This window comes from Pinus tabuliformis, chromosome 1_1 (genome assembly GCF_031772625.1).
Source record: "Pinus tabuliformis cultivar Carrire ecotype Pingquan chromosome 1_1, CPIR1, whole genome shotgun sequence".
Classification (NCBI taxonomy): domain Eukaryota; kingdom Viridiplantae; phylum Streptophyta; class Pinopsida; order Pinales; family Pinaceae; genus Pinus; species Pinus tabuliformis.
The window spans coordinates 551175303-551189510 of record NC_142297.1 but is presented as its reverse complement, the minus strand read 5'-3'; the positions used below and the strand labels follow the sequence as shown (position 1 = coordinate 551189510).

Sequence of the window (14208 nt, the reverse complement as noted above, 5' to 3'; positions counted from 1 at the left end):
TTTTAGTGAAGATAATTTCATCGTGATGTTTTAAAATTGTATTTATAGTTATTTCTTTCAAAGAAGTAGCAGAGCACATTGTTGTTAGCTCAAGAACATCCAAAACATCTGAGGGGTTGATAGAATTTGAAACGTAAGTCTCACAAATTTTACTTAAGAAAGGAATGTTATATTTGTCAGCTGTTATGAACAACACGTGACCATGTTATTCAATCTTCTCCTTTGAGATGCTCCCACTGTATAAAAAATCCAACAAGCATCGTAGCTCATCATGGCTCATTTCTAGAATGGGGATTAGACCAATATGTGCGCCCTTGCATTCATCAACTTCAAACATGCTTTTGAAAACCAATGACTTTGTCTCCTGCACACAATAACATATATCAGTAGAAAAAATCCAAATTTCTACTCTGCAGTCAAAATTCTTTTGAAATTTACAATCAAAATGGAAAAAAGGAAACCCTAAATAAATTAGGGAATAACTCTTAAGTGATACAACCATAGTTTGATCAAATTTAATATTGCTATTGAAACATTCGGAATGTTAATAGATCATTGGGTGCAAGCCCCGAGAATTCCAACATAATAATTATCCCTTAGACTTATTTGCAATTCATCATTAGTGGCAAACTTATACACGAGTTGAATCATTAATAGCAATAATTTCCTTTCTTATAGTGCAATGATTCAATGTTCTAAGAGAATTTTCTAACGACTTCACAACTAAAATTATAAATAGGAAGAGCATGAACACAATAGAAATTAGTATTCTAAAGGGATTCAATCCAACTGCCATCAATGCACCAGATAAAAGATGAATTTGGGCCCTTTTAGATTTCAATGTTTGGCCACAATAAAAATTCAAAGAGATGAGATTGAAAATCACAACCTTATATAAAAGGTTTTTAATTTTGCATGATATTATTAGCTTTCACACTTCAATTGGATTGATTCTAAAAGGGATAGCTGATGAAACTTTAAAAGTATTTTATTGGTAAAAAATTGCAAAAGCAATATTATTTTAACCTAACTATGACCAAAACACAAAAAAAATTGCTACAACATAACCATGACATTAATATTGTTTGAAGGCATCTTGGATGATGAATGCAACCATGAAAACGCAGATTCAGTGAAAACTTCATCAATATGAAATGCAATCTCCATTCGTGATGAGCTTTTGTGAAACTTATCCATCTCTGAAAATGTTACCTTCATTTGAAAAAATAACTTAGTGGGGAGAGTAGATTGAAAATGGCTAAAGATTCAAATATTTTTTATATTGGAATATTTCTTTAACCTTGATGTCTTTAAGGCCTTTGTAATTTCTACTGAAAGAAGTGCATTTCTCAGAGAAAATCGTCTATACTTTTTAGTGAAGGTAATTTCATCATGATGTTTTATTATTGTATATACAGTTTTTTTTTCAAAGAAGTGGTAGAGTACATTGTTGCTAGCTCAAGAACACAGAAAAATATTTGAGGGGTTAATAGAATTTGAAATGTAAACTTCACAAATATTCCTTAAGAAAGGAATGATATATTTATCAGTTGCTATGAACAACACGTGGCCATGTTTTCAATATTCTCCTCTAAGATGCTCCCATTGTATAAAAACTCCAGAAAGCATCGAAGCTCATCATGGCTCATTTCTAGAATGGGGATTGGGCCAATATGTGTACCCTTGCATTCCATTAGAGGAAATTTCAACTTAAAAATAACCACCTAAGAAAAAATTAAGAAATTAATAAAATAATGCCATGTGGACAATTTTTTAATATCTCATTTTTATTAGTTTACTTGTATCAAAATTACCCAAATAAATGTGACGTTTATCAAAATAACAATATATATAACTTATATTTAAATTAATTTATTAGCACAATATTTAATAAAATTTAAATTTAAAAAGTATATTTTAAATTTAAATTACCTAAATTTAAATTTTAAATTAGTTACACGATCATTAAAATTAAATAATCATATATATTGTATTTAAATTAATTTAATAACACAAGATTTAATAAAATTTAAATTAAAAAGTGAATTTAAAATTTAAATTTAAGGTAAATTTAAATTAACCAAATAAATGCACTTTTTTCAAAATAATAGTATATATATATTATATTTAAATTAATTTGTTTACACGAGATTTAAGGAAATTTAAATTAAAAAGGTAATTTAAAATTCAAATTAGTTACACGTCATTAAAAATATTATCGATACTATAAATTTTATAGAATAAGATATTAATTTTATTTTCAATATTTAATATAGTTTTGGGTCACTTGCGGAATACTCACGCTTAAGATAGGTAAATTATATTAATAAAAAAAATTGTCAGTGCCTAGTCACACCTGTATCTCTTTTGAATTTTAAAGGATTTTGATCGGATTACATACTATGACATGGAAAATCACTATTAACCTTTTAAAATCAAATTTCCTCCATTGCATCAGCTTCAAACATGTTTTTGAAAATGAAGACTTTGTTGCCTACACACAATAACGTATATCATTAGAAAAAATCCAAATTTCTGCTTAACAGTCAAAATTCTTTTGGAATCTCCAATCAAAATGAAAAAAAGGGACCCTAAATTAATTAGGGAATAATTCATAAGTGATACAGCCATAGTCAAGATCAAATTTAATATTTTTACTGAAACAATAGGAATGCTAATAAATTATTCAGTGCAAGCCCCAGGGATTCTGGAAAAATAGTTATCCCTTAGACTTATTTGCAATTCGTCATTATTTTTCAAACCTATACGCTAGTTGAATCATAAATAATAAGAATTTCCTTTCTTACAGTGACATGATTCAAAGGTCTAAGAGAATTTTCCAATGAATCCATGACTAAAATTATAAATAGTAAGAGCATGAACACAATAAAAATTAGTGTTCTCGACGAATTCAATCAAACTACATAAATACACTAGAAAAAAAATGAATTTAAGTCCTTTCATTTCAAGGTTTGGCCATGACAAAAAACAAAGAGATGAGATTAAAAATCACAACCTTATATAAAAGGTTTTCAATTTTGCATGATACTATTAGCTTGCACACTTCAATTGGATTGGTTCTCAAAGGGATAGCTGATGAAACTTTAAAGGTACTTTATGGGTAAAAAAATGCAAAAGTTGTGTTATTTTAACCTAATCAAAACTGAGACACAAACAAAAATGTTACAACATAACCATGAGATTAATATTCTTTGAATTCTTCCCGGATGATGAATGCAACCACGAAAATGTAAATTCAGTGAAAACTTCACCAATATGAAATGAAATCTTCGTTCGTGTTGAGCTTTTGTGAAACTTATCCATCTTTGAAAATGTTACCTTCATTTGCAAAAATAACTTAGTGGGGAGAGTAGATTGAAAATGTAACATCCATGGTTAAAAATTCATGTAGAAAAATATAAGACCATGTTTGATGGGACACATATTCCAAGTTGAATGGTGAGAAAAACATTCTAGTGGGTGGTCATTTCGGTTATTATGGCTAAAGGAAATTGGCAAAGGCAATGGCTAAGGCTTTGGAAAGGAAAAATGGCATTTTGGCACATTTATTTATAAAAATAATGGAAATTAAGAGAAAAGGAAGGTGAAAGGATACCAGTTGCATGTGAGGAGGAAATTGAAGGAAAATAATGGAAAATGAAGAAAATAGAGGCCTCATTGATAAAAAGGCTTCTAAGGATCAGTGGGCAAACTTGGTCAGTTCAGTTTTGAAGCTCTCTCATTATTCTCTCTCTCTCTCTCACTCTTGGAGATAGAGAGTTTTCTTGGAGCACTTTGGCTTTGGATCAAGAAAGGAAATGAAGGCAAGAGGAAGGAAAAAGCAAGCAAGGAAGAGCAGGATCAAGTAGCTCCAATAGGATTCTTTGTAGGTATTGATTTGCATGTGTGATTTCCTTGCTAGATTTTGCATGCATGGTATTGCATGTGGTTATTTTCTGTCATGTCATCGATTTTTCCAGGTGTGACAGTGTTTTTAGCCTAGCCTTTCCATTTCCGGATAGCCTTGATGAGATGGGTTCTCATACTTTGGTTGAGCTAGATTATCGAATGGATTTGAAGCTGAGTGGGGTAGATCTTCGAAATGATAAATACATGGCCTAGTGGTCCTCAACTAGACTATAGATCACAGTAAAGACATTGGCTTAGTAACCCCTAATCCAGACTATGGGTTGCGGTAAATCCAGGATTGTGTGCCTCAGTGGGCATAGGAATCCTTTGCCGGTGAATGGCGGGATATACGATAAATCTAAGAGGCAGATTTCTCTCTATTGGGCCTAGTAGTCTCGGGATGGTATGTACGGTAAAGCCTGGAGAGTGGATCTTGTTGTAGGGCCTAGTGATCCCTGGATTAGACTATGGATTACGGTAAAACCTAAGAGACTAGGAGGAACTAAAATTCCTCACGGTAGCATCCATGCTTGTTTGGTTCCTTTTGGTTGGTTATGAGTCTCACATTCATGCTTGGAATATGGCATGGGGGTGATTTTCTAAAGAGAGATTTGGCTCAGCCAATCTATGGTCGGGTGGAACATGGTGGTCCCATCCCTGGTTGGTTTCTACATTCATTAATGAGAAATTAATTCCCTTTTTCGTTCATGTGTAAATGTATCAGTTTATATGTGGATTCTATGGCTGATGTATTCATGGTATTTTTGTTATTATATTGTTGGTTATGAGCATGTGTTCTGATATTGATGATGTATGGCTCTCACGTTTCTATTTGTAAATGAATGAATAATGTATCTATGACCTAATAGATGGTACTGTAGCTAATGATGTAAGGGAACAATGATTCTTAATGATTCTGAGATAAGTATAAGACGCCTATGTTCAGATCTGTTATTTAAACCTATAGATTTCATTCATGCCAAGTGTTTGATAGAATGTCAGTCCTAGTTGGGGATGGTTAGGCCTAGTCTTGGAGTTAGTTTTTGGTTTATTAATCTTGTCATCGTGTGTTTACTAGATTCCGGAAGTTACTGCAAATTCTGGGTAGTGGTCAAAATTATAGGCTTGAAAAGCGCCTTAAATTCCCAGACTCTGGCACAGGTCTGCTGGAAAGAGTCCCTAGACAAGGGAATGCAGGCTTCTGGGAGAATCTAGAGCTCTCTGGATGCTAGCATGCTCATAGCATGGGAGTGTCCAGAGGTCAAGTAGTCTAAAAACTCAATAGGACTGAGGGGCTGGTTAGCAGGAAGGTTGGGATGGTTCTTAGGAGTCATATTGTTGATGTTGAAGGTTTATATGGTATGTTTCCATCTGTTCCACTTCCTTAACTTGATGCTAGACATGGGATCCCCCCCAAGTCATGTTTTGGGGCTTAAAGCCCAATTTTTGACTGAATCTTGTTGTAAAGCTCCGTGAATTGCAAGCGTGGAGCCCGAAGTCATAATAGATTCACAGGGTTTCTCACCCTAGTTTTGTAATGTAATGTTGGCTGGATAAACCTACCCATGGTCCGCGGACCATGGGATTGTATAAATAGAGCGAGGCTCTAAGTGTATAAGATAACCAAGGGAGAATAGAAGATGAGAAGTCTAAGTGATTGAATCATAGTGTGAAGTGTGTCTTTGGGTCGTAGAGTAGGAGAAGGCTTTGCAACTAAGCACGCAGAGGCCTAGTAGTCCGCAGCTGAGTGTGCAGACCCCTGCAATTGAGTGCGTAGGGAAAATCGAGTGTGTAACCATGGAAATAATCAATAAAGAGAAGTTTGGTTATAATTCTGTGTATATGTTCTTGGGTTAATACATGATTGATATAACTTCCAAATATATTGTTTATTTATTGCGCGCACCTGTATGAATGTTTTATGTTGTTAAGTATAACTCAAAGCACTCAAGTAGGAAAAGATAATTAACTAACATTGGAATATAAGCAAGGTCTTGGGTAATAGTGCAAAATGTGGCACAGCCCTAGGATAGGGCTACGCGAAGGCAGTGTATCAAGTCGCGAGGAATGAGAAGGTGCATGAAACAACCTGCGCGCAAGGAGAAACTGCAGACCAGTCAAACTCATCAGAGATCTCCAGGGTGTAGAAACCTGGTTCTAGCACCCTCCCATACTACTTCGAGTGAGACCTCAGTCCATGCTCTGTGGACTGTTGCCGAAAGGGGCCAGTAGTACCGATATTTGTTTAGCTAACTAACTCTGAACTTGGGTGAGGCCCCAACAAGCCAAAAAATGGTTCTGTTGTCAGGATCGGGATCTGCATAGAGATGTTTAATGTCGTATCATTGGAATCTGACAAATAAAGGAATTGAAGAGTGGTTGGACAGAAAGATTCATGAGTTCACGACACAAGAAAACAAAAATCCAAGATTATCATAGGAAGAGTGGTTAGATTGCTACTTATATACGGAAATCCACGAAATTTTCTTTACATCCTTCCCCACTGAGTTGTACGAGTGGATCACGAGGGTAGCAGATAGCCAAGGAAGGTGTAAACTCGACAAACCTATTGTGTGGACTCCAGAGTTCGTGCACAAGATGGAAGCATTGGAAGATAGGATCGCACGCATTGTCGATCACTGGTTGGATTAGATCATAGGAGGGTTCATCACCGAATTCGCAGTAGATACTTTGGTCAGCTATAGCGAGGTAGATCGACGCTTCCTTAAGGGACCGCAAGGTAAGTATGTTAAATCTTTGAACACTTGGATTAAAATGCTACTGTGTGAAAAGTGGGTTATGTGAATAAATTGATGTTTGGGGCTATGCGGAGTGGGAGGATCTACAAACACAAAGGTAGCACAGAATTAGAAACTAGCCCCTTGATTTCACCGCCACGCAAAGGCGAGGAAGAAATCGCGAAGGTTTCACCAAGAAGTGCGATCAATATGATAAAGTAGAGGATTTCGCGCATACCACCCCCACCCACACCACCACCAGTTTTACCATATTCACCCCAGACTTCGCCCATACCACCTCCGCCACCACCACGAAGCAGTATGGCTAGTGCGATAAAGCTACTAGTGTTCAAGGGAGTAGGGAATGAATATCTCGACCAATTTTGGTTCGTGACAAAAGCGGTATGGGAAACACGGGGTATCACGAACGACAAGATAAAGAAGGCAACGTTGGTTAGTGCTTTGCAGGATCGCATGCTGACCTGGTACATAAAACATTCCAATGACAATCCAAATGCAGGGATAGCGAATATCCAAGCTGCGCTAAACAAGGAATTTAGCAGACCAAAATTGCAGGCCGAGTCGATCATTGGATTCAAGGAAATCACAATGCTACCAGGCGAAACCCCATGGGAGCTGGATCAAATATTGAAGTGCACAATTCGCGAAGCGAACATGACACTAACAGATGGGAAACATCACAAATGATTTGTAGCATCATTAACACTGCATTTACAAAACGCATTGTCACAATAGAGGCTAACAACTCAGGCTGAAGCTTTGGAGGTTGCGTTGATATTGCACAAGACTCTGATACAAGATCCACACCTGGGAGTCCAATGGATTCACGCACAATTGAAAAAATTGTGCCTTGAGATGCAGAGTTTGAAACAAGACAGGACGGCTCATCCAGAAGTGCGCGAAGAGGTATGGTGCGCAAAGTGCAAGGGCCAGGGGCACGACAAGGACCACTGCCCAGTGTTCGCGAATTAACTCACAGGAGGAGGACCAATGCCATTGAGATCGAAGGCACAAGTAGGGCCAAGTGTGGCACCTGCATTATGGTGCGCGATTTGTCAGATAGGAGGGAAGCATGCTATAGATAACTGCCATCTATTATGGAAGTATACATAGACTTCCCAACATTTGTTCTGTAATTTCTGCAGATCGATGGGACATGACAAGCGCACTTGTAGAAGTTATGAACTGATGATCGATTGGACTCCTACCTACAGAGTTCAGGCTGAAACACGGGCCCCTGATCAAAACACAGGCATGACGCGCACTAGATTTCAGGGGGAGCAGGCAAGGCCGAGGAGGAATGGGACCAGGAAGAGGTCACAGCCAAATGATATGTTACAATTGCGGAGGGCCAGGACATTATGCCCGCGACTTTACGAATCCAACGTGACCATCGTGCTTGTATTGTACATTGTTCTATCATGGGACAGAGGACTGTCTAACACTGATAGCGAGGGTGCGTAATAAAGGAGCACTCCAACCTCCCCCGAATCAGAACCTGCAAATGATGAGGTTTGAGTAGCGCGAGGAAGAACATAATGTAAATATTGTGCTCCGAAGCGTTATTACGATGGGGGATGACAAAGGCAAGCAGCCCGAAGAAAGTACCTGGGTTCGCAAGACTCCAACTAAGGAACCTGAATTTTATTTGGAGCGCGCTAAAGAGACATTCATGGAAGCTAAGAGGAGCTTTGAGGATGCCTCCACTTCAGGAAGTAAAGACATAATGGAACTAGAAATTTACCCATCGATCCTCACTACATTATTAGAAACATGCATGAAGCTGCTGCACGACAACAAGGATGTGAAGGGGCTGCAAGAACTCATAACTAGATGTGTTGGGACCACACTAGGAGAACCACGCATAGTCCGAAAGCTCGGGAAGGACACGGCGTGAACAAGAAAGGAGATGAGATTGACCGCACAGACCGGGGAATATGATATGGATCAAGTGATTCTGGATCTAGGATAAGATGCGAACGTCCTGCTAAAGCAAACATGGGAGTGCATGGGCAGGCCTGCGTTGCATTGGTCTCTTATCCAACTACGAATGGAAAACTAGCAAAACATCCTACCTATGGGGATATTGCAGGGAATCATAGTAGATATCGAAGGAGTGAGCACGCTAGCAGATTTCGAAGTGATAGAGATTGTTGATGACAACAATACCTTTCTCGTGTTACTAGGAATAGATTTGGCCACTGACATGAATGGAGTGATAAATCTAAAGAAGCGCAAGATGATTTTTGAGAAAAAGTCACTGCACCTAGTGGTACCTTTAGACCCGGCAAAAGGATCACACTACACAGAACCAGTGCATGACAATGATAGTGACGAAGATATGGACTGCATCTACAAGATAACCACATGGGAGCAAGACTAGGTAAATCACACCGCGGACGGCCGAATCTCTTGGGAGCGTGAAAGCTCTTGCACATCAGATTCTGACGAAGAGATAGAACGATGGCAAAAATAGTTGCACGAGGTAACCACACTCAACTATAACATGATGATAAGGTCACTGCGCTACGTAGCAACGGAGACAAGAGACCTGCCTACATATGACGGGTTAAGCGAGGTAGAAAAGTTCCTGGACAAATTTGAAAAAGAAGTGTCGGAACAATAGCGTTTCGATGCTATAAAATGGGTACTGCGTGCTACACCTGCAAGGTGGTGGGGTACACACCAGTAGAGTTTTGAGGACTGGCGTGAATGCGAAACGGCCTGCACACCCACCTTTCCGGATTGATACAAGCATATGCTACGCAACCTGCACAAAGACACACCATCCTTGTTGTAGGAAACACGATCAGTAAGAAGGAGAGGGAAAGACAATGGCATGAACGACCCCTCTGTGTGGGACTGGGAAGTATGGTAAGACCAAGCATGTAGAGGCATCTTCATGAAGAAGCTGTTGACAAAGTACGGGAAGCACTGAACACAATCCACCAAGTGAAATGGGTTGACTGGGACCTACGCGTACTAGCGATTCTCTGGGCATATAAGACCGTGTGCAAAACCTTGACTGTGCAGGCATTGCCAAGGCTAGAGTATGAAGCAACTGAAGTAAGCCCTATAATACTTGGAGAACTTAGGCCACACAAGATCACACCAATAGATGTGACGGTTCGTGAAACCTTGGAAGTAGAAATCCAACAGGGAAATTTTAGGCTCCAAGAACTTGAAAAAGAAAGGGTGCAATTAAGGAGGAAAAGCGCTTTGGTAGAAGCTACGGGAGTTAAGAAGCTGAAATATGAGATAAGGGACGGGTTTCTTGATAAGAGGACCATGGTGATAAAATAGGGTGTGCATGAGCATGCTGACAAGCTTGAGGACTATTGCTGCGAATTGATCAGTTTGATGCCTTGGCTTGGACCGCATATTACTAAGAGAATTAACCAAGCTGATGTGCTGTAGAGGATAAGGTATGCGACGTGGCCAGTAACAGTAAAAGGTAGGTATTTCCCAGAAGGAATTTTGGATGATCGGAGGAAACTGCACATAGGTGGTGTGTCCACCTGACTAGCCGAGGAAGGAACAGTCGTAGCGCTCCAAGTAGTTGAAAGGAAGCATGGAACTATAAACTACTCTACTCGGAAGCTGTGTGAGGTTGGAGCTACGTGCAGAAACAAAAATTCACAAGGTCCGCAACCGCCCACGGGGGGTTGCGCTGCCGCGCGGGTTGGTCAGAAAGTGACCATTGAAGTCACTATTCACGATGGGATGCTTGACTTGAGGTCAAATGGCTGAGGCGGTAGGCATTTAAGACGCGATTTATGGGCAAGATTTGGTAAAATCCGTCGCCAAGAAAGCATTGATGAACTGGAATTAGGGGGAACGATCATATTCGAATTCAAAAAGCGTTATAAAATACAAAGGACTGCCCAGTAAACAACACTTGGTCATTTACGAATTGAGTGATTGAGCAGAGCCTTGAGTGTTGTGAGCCGAGCGTTGATTGAGCCCCTGAGTTAGTGAGTGCTAGATTTCCGGATGAGTACAATGGCAACTTCTCAAGATGTTATGAAAATAACAGAAATGACTGCCAAGGAGGTCGCGCAAACCCTGACTGTGGGGGATGTTCCATAAGGCATCGGGATTGTGGTAAAAATCTTGAAATCACCGTGCATGCCAAGACCTAAGAAGGACAAACAAGAAATGGTCCCCGCACGTGTGTCCTCGCGGAACTCACTCCGCACCAAACTATCAATGGAGGAGAAGGGGAAAGCCATCACCATAGAAATGGATGAAGAAGAAGAAGATCTGGAGGATCTTATCATCACAGAGGAGGAGGATGAAGGCATGGAGGAGGACACTCAGCCTGCGTGCTCTACAACAAAATTTCCTGCCTATGTCTCCCTGCGAAAAGGGAAGGCGAAAGTGCCCAAGGACCTGGACAAGACCAAGAGCTTGCTCCAGACCCCGCTCCTCCCAGATAACATTATGTTTGAGGGCACGCACCTGGGACACGTGCCGAGCCTAAAATTTGAATATTGGGACCTCGCTGACCACGAGAAGTTCCCTCACCTGGAGACAAGGAACCTCATGAAGCCCAAGCAGAACACCGCGATGGGGGTTACAGAGCTAGAGCCATGGAAGTGGTTGCGTGGAGTGGAGAAGGCTGGACTACTGAATTTTCTTTGGGTGCCGCACTTCCACCGTGCCCCAATAACCATTTTCGTCATTAGGCAGCTGCTCTGCCTGGTGCATGATGGGTGTTTGTGGTTGGAGGAGCCCATCCCCATCACGACAGACTTGATTCACTACGTCTCTCGACTTCCATGCAAAGGAGAGGACCCTGCAAGCATATCAGAAGGGAAGGGCAGTGACTTCGCCATCACAGAGGCCATGAAGAAAAAGTACAAGATGAACAAGGGGTTACGCCATCTCCATCATCAAGGAGAAAGTTTTGCACGTAGCGACCCAAATCCTAGCAGGAAAGGTCATGCGCAAGTGTCGCACTGATGAAGTCCCTGTGTCGGTGGTAGCACTGGTTGAGTAGTGCGTAGAGGGGGTCTAGTTTAACTGGTCTGAGTTCCTCTATAAGGAATTTTTAGAAAATTGTCGCGAAGCCTAGGAACAAGGCAAAATGTTCCACTATGCATGGTTGTTGCTGTCCATAGTGCTCGTGGTTGGGGAGTTGCTAGAGGATAGTCAATTCCCCATAATTGATAGGGACCTGCCAGAGGTCACGAAGTATGCTTCACTCTGGGCCACGAAGGATTCTAAGCAAATACGTGACAACAAAATCTTCTGGGTGTTCATGGAAATGAACCTTAGAATGGGGATCAACCGTAAACCGCGGTTGTCACCCACTGTTTACAACAGTCTACAGGGTTTTGCAGAATTTAAAGCGGACATGCATAACATCTATATCAGGGCGTGCAAGGACCCGACTAAATAGTGGACAAAGCTACCCTTCGTAGCCACTGACGACGTCATTTTCAATGTTCTGGAGGCATGGCCACCGGAGTGGTGCGCCCCAGACATCACAGAATTTGAGAAGTCCACGGCACAACGAAAGAAGGATGAAGCCAAGTTGTGCATTGCACAGTTGGCCGAAAAGTGAAGAAAAGAAGCGGCAATAGAAGTGTGTGCAACACGGGACATGGCACAACAAGCAGTTGAGTAGGAAAAGGTCGCAGTAGCAGCAGCAGCATAGGAAGCAGTCGCAACGACGACCGAGGGCCAACCAATGCCTTCGTAGGGGCAGGAAGTAGAGGAAGTAGAAACAAAAGAAGGAGGCACGGACCCACAAACCGTGTCAACGCAACTGAAACGCCAACATCCAACCGAGCGGGCATGGTCATGGAAGAAGGTCAAGGCCTCGAAATTTTCCATTGACCTGATCACCCAAACTGAGGGTGATCTACACAACATTAGCGAAGCGATGCATGATGTCACCAATGAGGCTCTCCAAGATTTCATGCAGGAGAAGCAGATTGTGTTGGGGGACCTCAGAGCACAGTTGCAGGAATTACAAGTATGCCCCCTCAGGTTGGTATAGTTGGATCCTCGGCAACAGAGCAGATGTTGCACACGCGGATAACGAACACCATAGTGTTGCTGAAAGGGGAACTAGTGGCATCAAATGAGGCCGACCAGCCTCTGGCTAGCATGCTAAAAGGTCTCAGTATCAATCTAGCTGCACTCCCGCGCAAGACCTTATATGTGTTGCAGGATAGGATAACTGCAGAGCTGCGAGCTAGGGAGAGTCGTGCGTTCCAAGTCCTTATTGAGAAGAAAATAAATATGGAACAACTAAGCTTGTAGGGCGACGAATTGGTGTCACATAATCAATAGCTGGTATAGGTGATAGACGACACTTGTCAAAGTGTCCCGGTGCTGGCTATCCCAGCAGACATACCAGCGGAGGCGCGGATCCACAAATTTGCAGTAGGGGTCCGCGAGGCGAGGGAAGAAACGACAAAGGTTCAGCTGGAGTTGAACCTTCGGCAATCTATGGTTAAAGGTGCAACCATACACTCCCTTGGAAGTCAGAGAAAAGCGTGCTAACGCTATCACAGTGAGATTGGAGGAAATTGGCAGTGCAGTGCGAGACTACACCAGCATGTTGGAAGAATCATTTGAGGTCCTCACAAATCTGCAGGAGGACCCCAACATCTAGCACTTGGAGACATAGGTGCACGAACTCCAACAGAAGTATGACAATGTTAAAGGAACTGCGTAGATGGTGGCCCTCACTCAGAGGCTCGTGCGGATGCAGCAAGCTAAAGCGTTGAAGGAGTAGGTGGATCCGGCACAACATAAAGAAGCAGTCCTAAAGGTGTGCGTCTAGCCTTGGATCGACGAGGCCTTCACCAACATGATAGAAATTAAAGGGAAGCTCACATACATGCGGGGGGTGCACACATTGATGCAGAGAAGCACTCTGGACACAGAGGTCTTGGAGCGGCGTATGCAAAAGATCCAGCAAGAAATAGCTCAGTGCATTGCTGACCTCCGCGCAATTCGAGAACAGATGGAGGGACTCCACGCTAAGATCGTCGTGCCAACAGAGTGACTCGCGGGCAAGTCACGATGTTTGTGTTGGGGACCTGTTGGGCATGGAATCCCCCCAAAGGCATGTTTTGGGGCTTAAAGCCCATGTTTTGATCGAATCTTGTTGTAAATCTCCACGAATTGTGGGTGCGGTGAGCGAAGACATAATAGAGTCATAGGGTTGTCCGCCCGAGTTTTGTGATGTAATGTCGGCTGGATAGACCTACCCATGGTTCACGGACCACGGGATTGTATAAATAGAGCAAGGCTCTAAGTGTATAATATAACCAAGGGAGAATAGAAGATGAGAAGTCTAAGTGATTGAATCACAGTGTGAAGTGTGTCTTTGGGTCACAGAGTAGGAGAAGGCTTTGCAACTGAGTGCGCAGAGACCTAGTAGTTTGTAGATGAGTGCGCGGACCCCTACAGCTGAGTGCACAAGGCAAATCAAGTTTGTAACCGTGGAAAGAATCGATAGAGAGAAGTTTTGTTATAATTCTGTGTATCTGTTCTTGGGTTAATACATGATTGATATAAC

General features: G+C 41.5%; 1 pseudogene; it reads right to left on the bottom strand.

The window, feature by feature from the left end:
• Positions 1–205: 205 nt before the first annotated feature.
• Positions 206–14208, bottom strand: part of LOC149214315 (uncharacterized) — a 38327-nt pseudogene continuing 24324 nt past the window's right edge.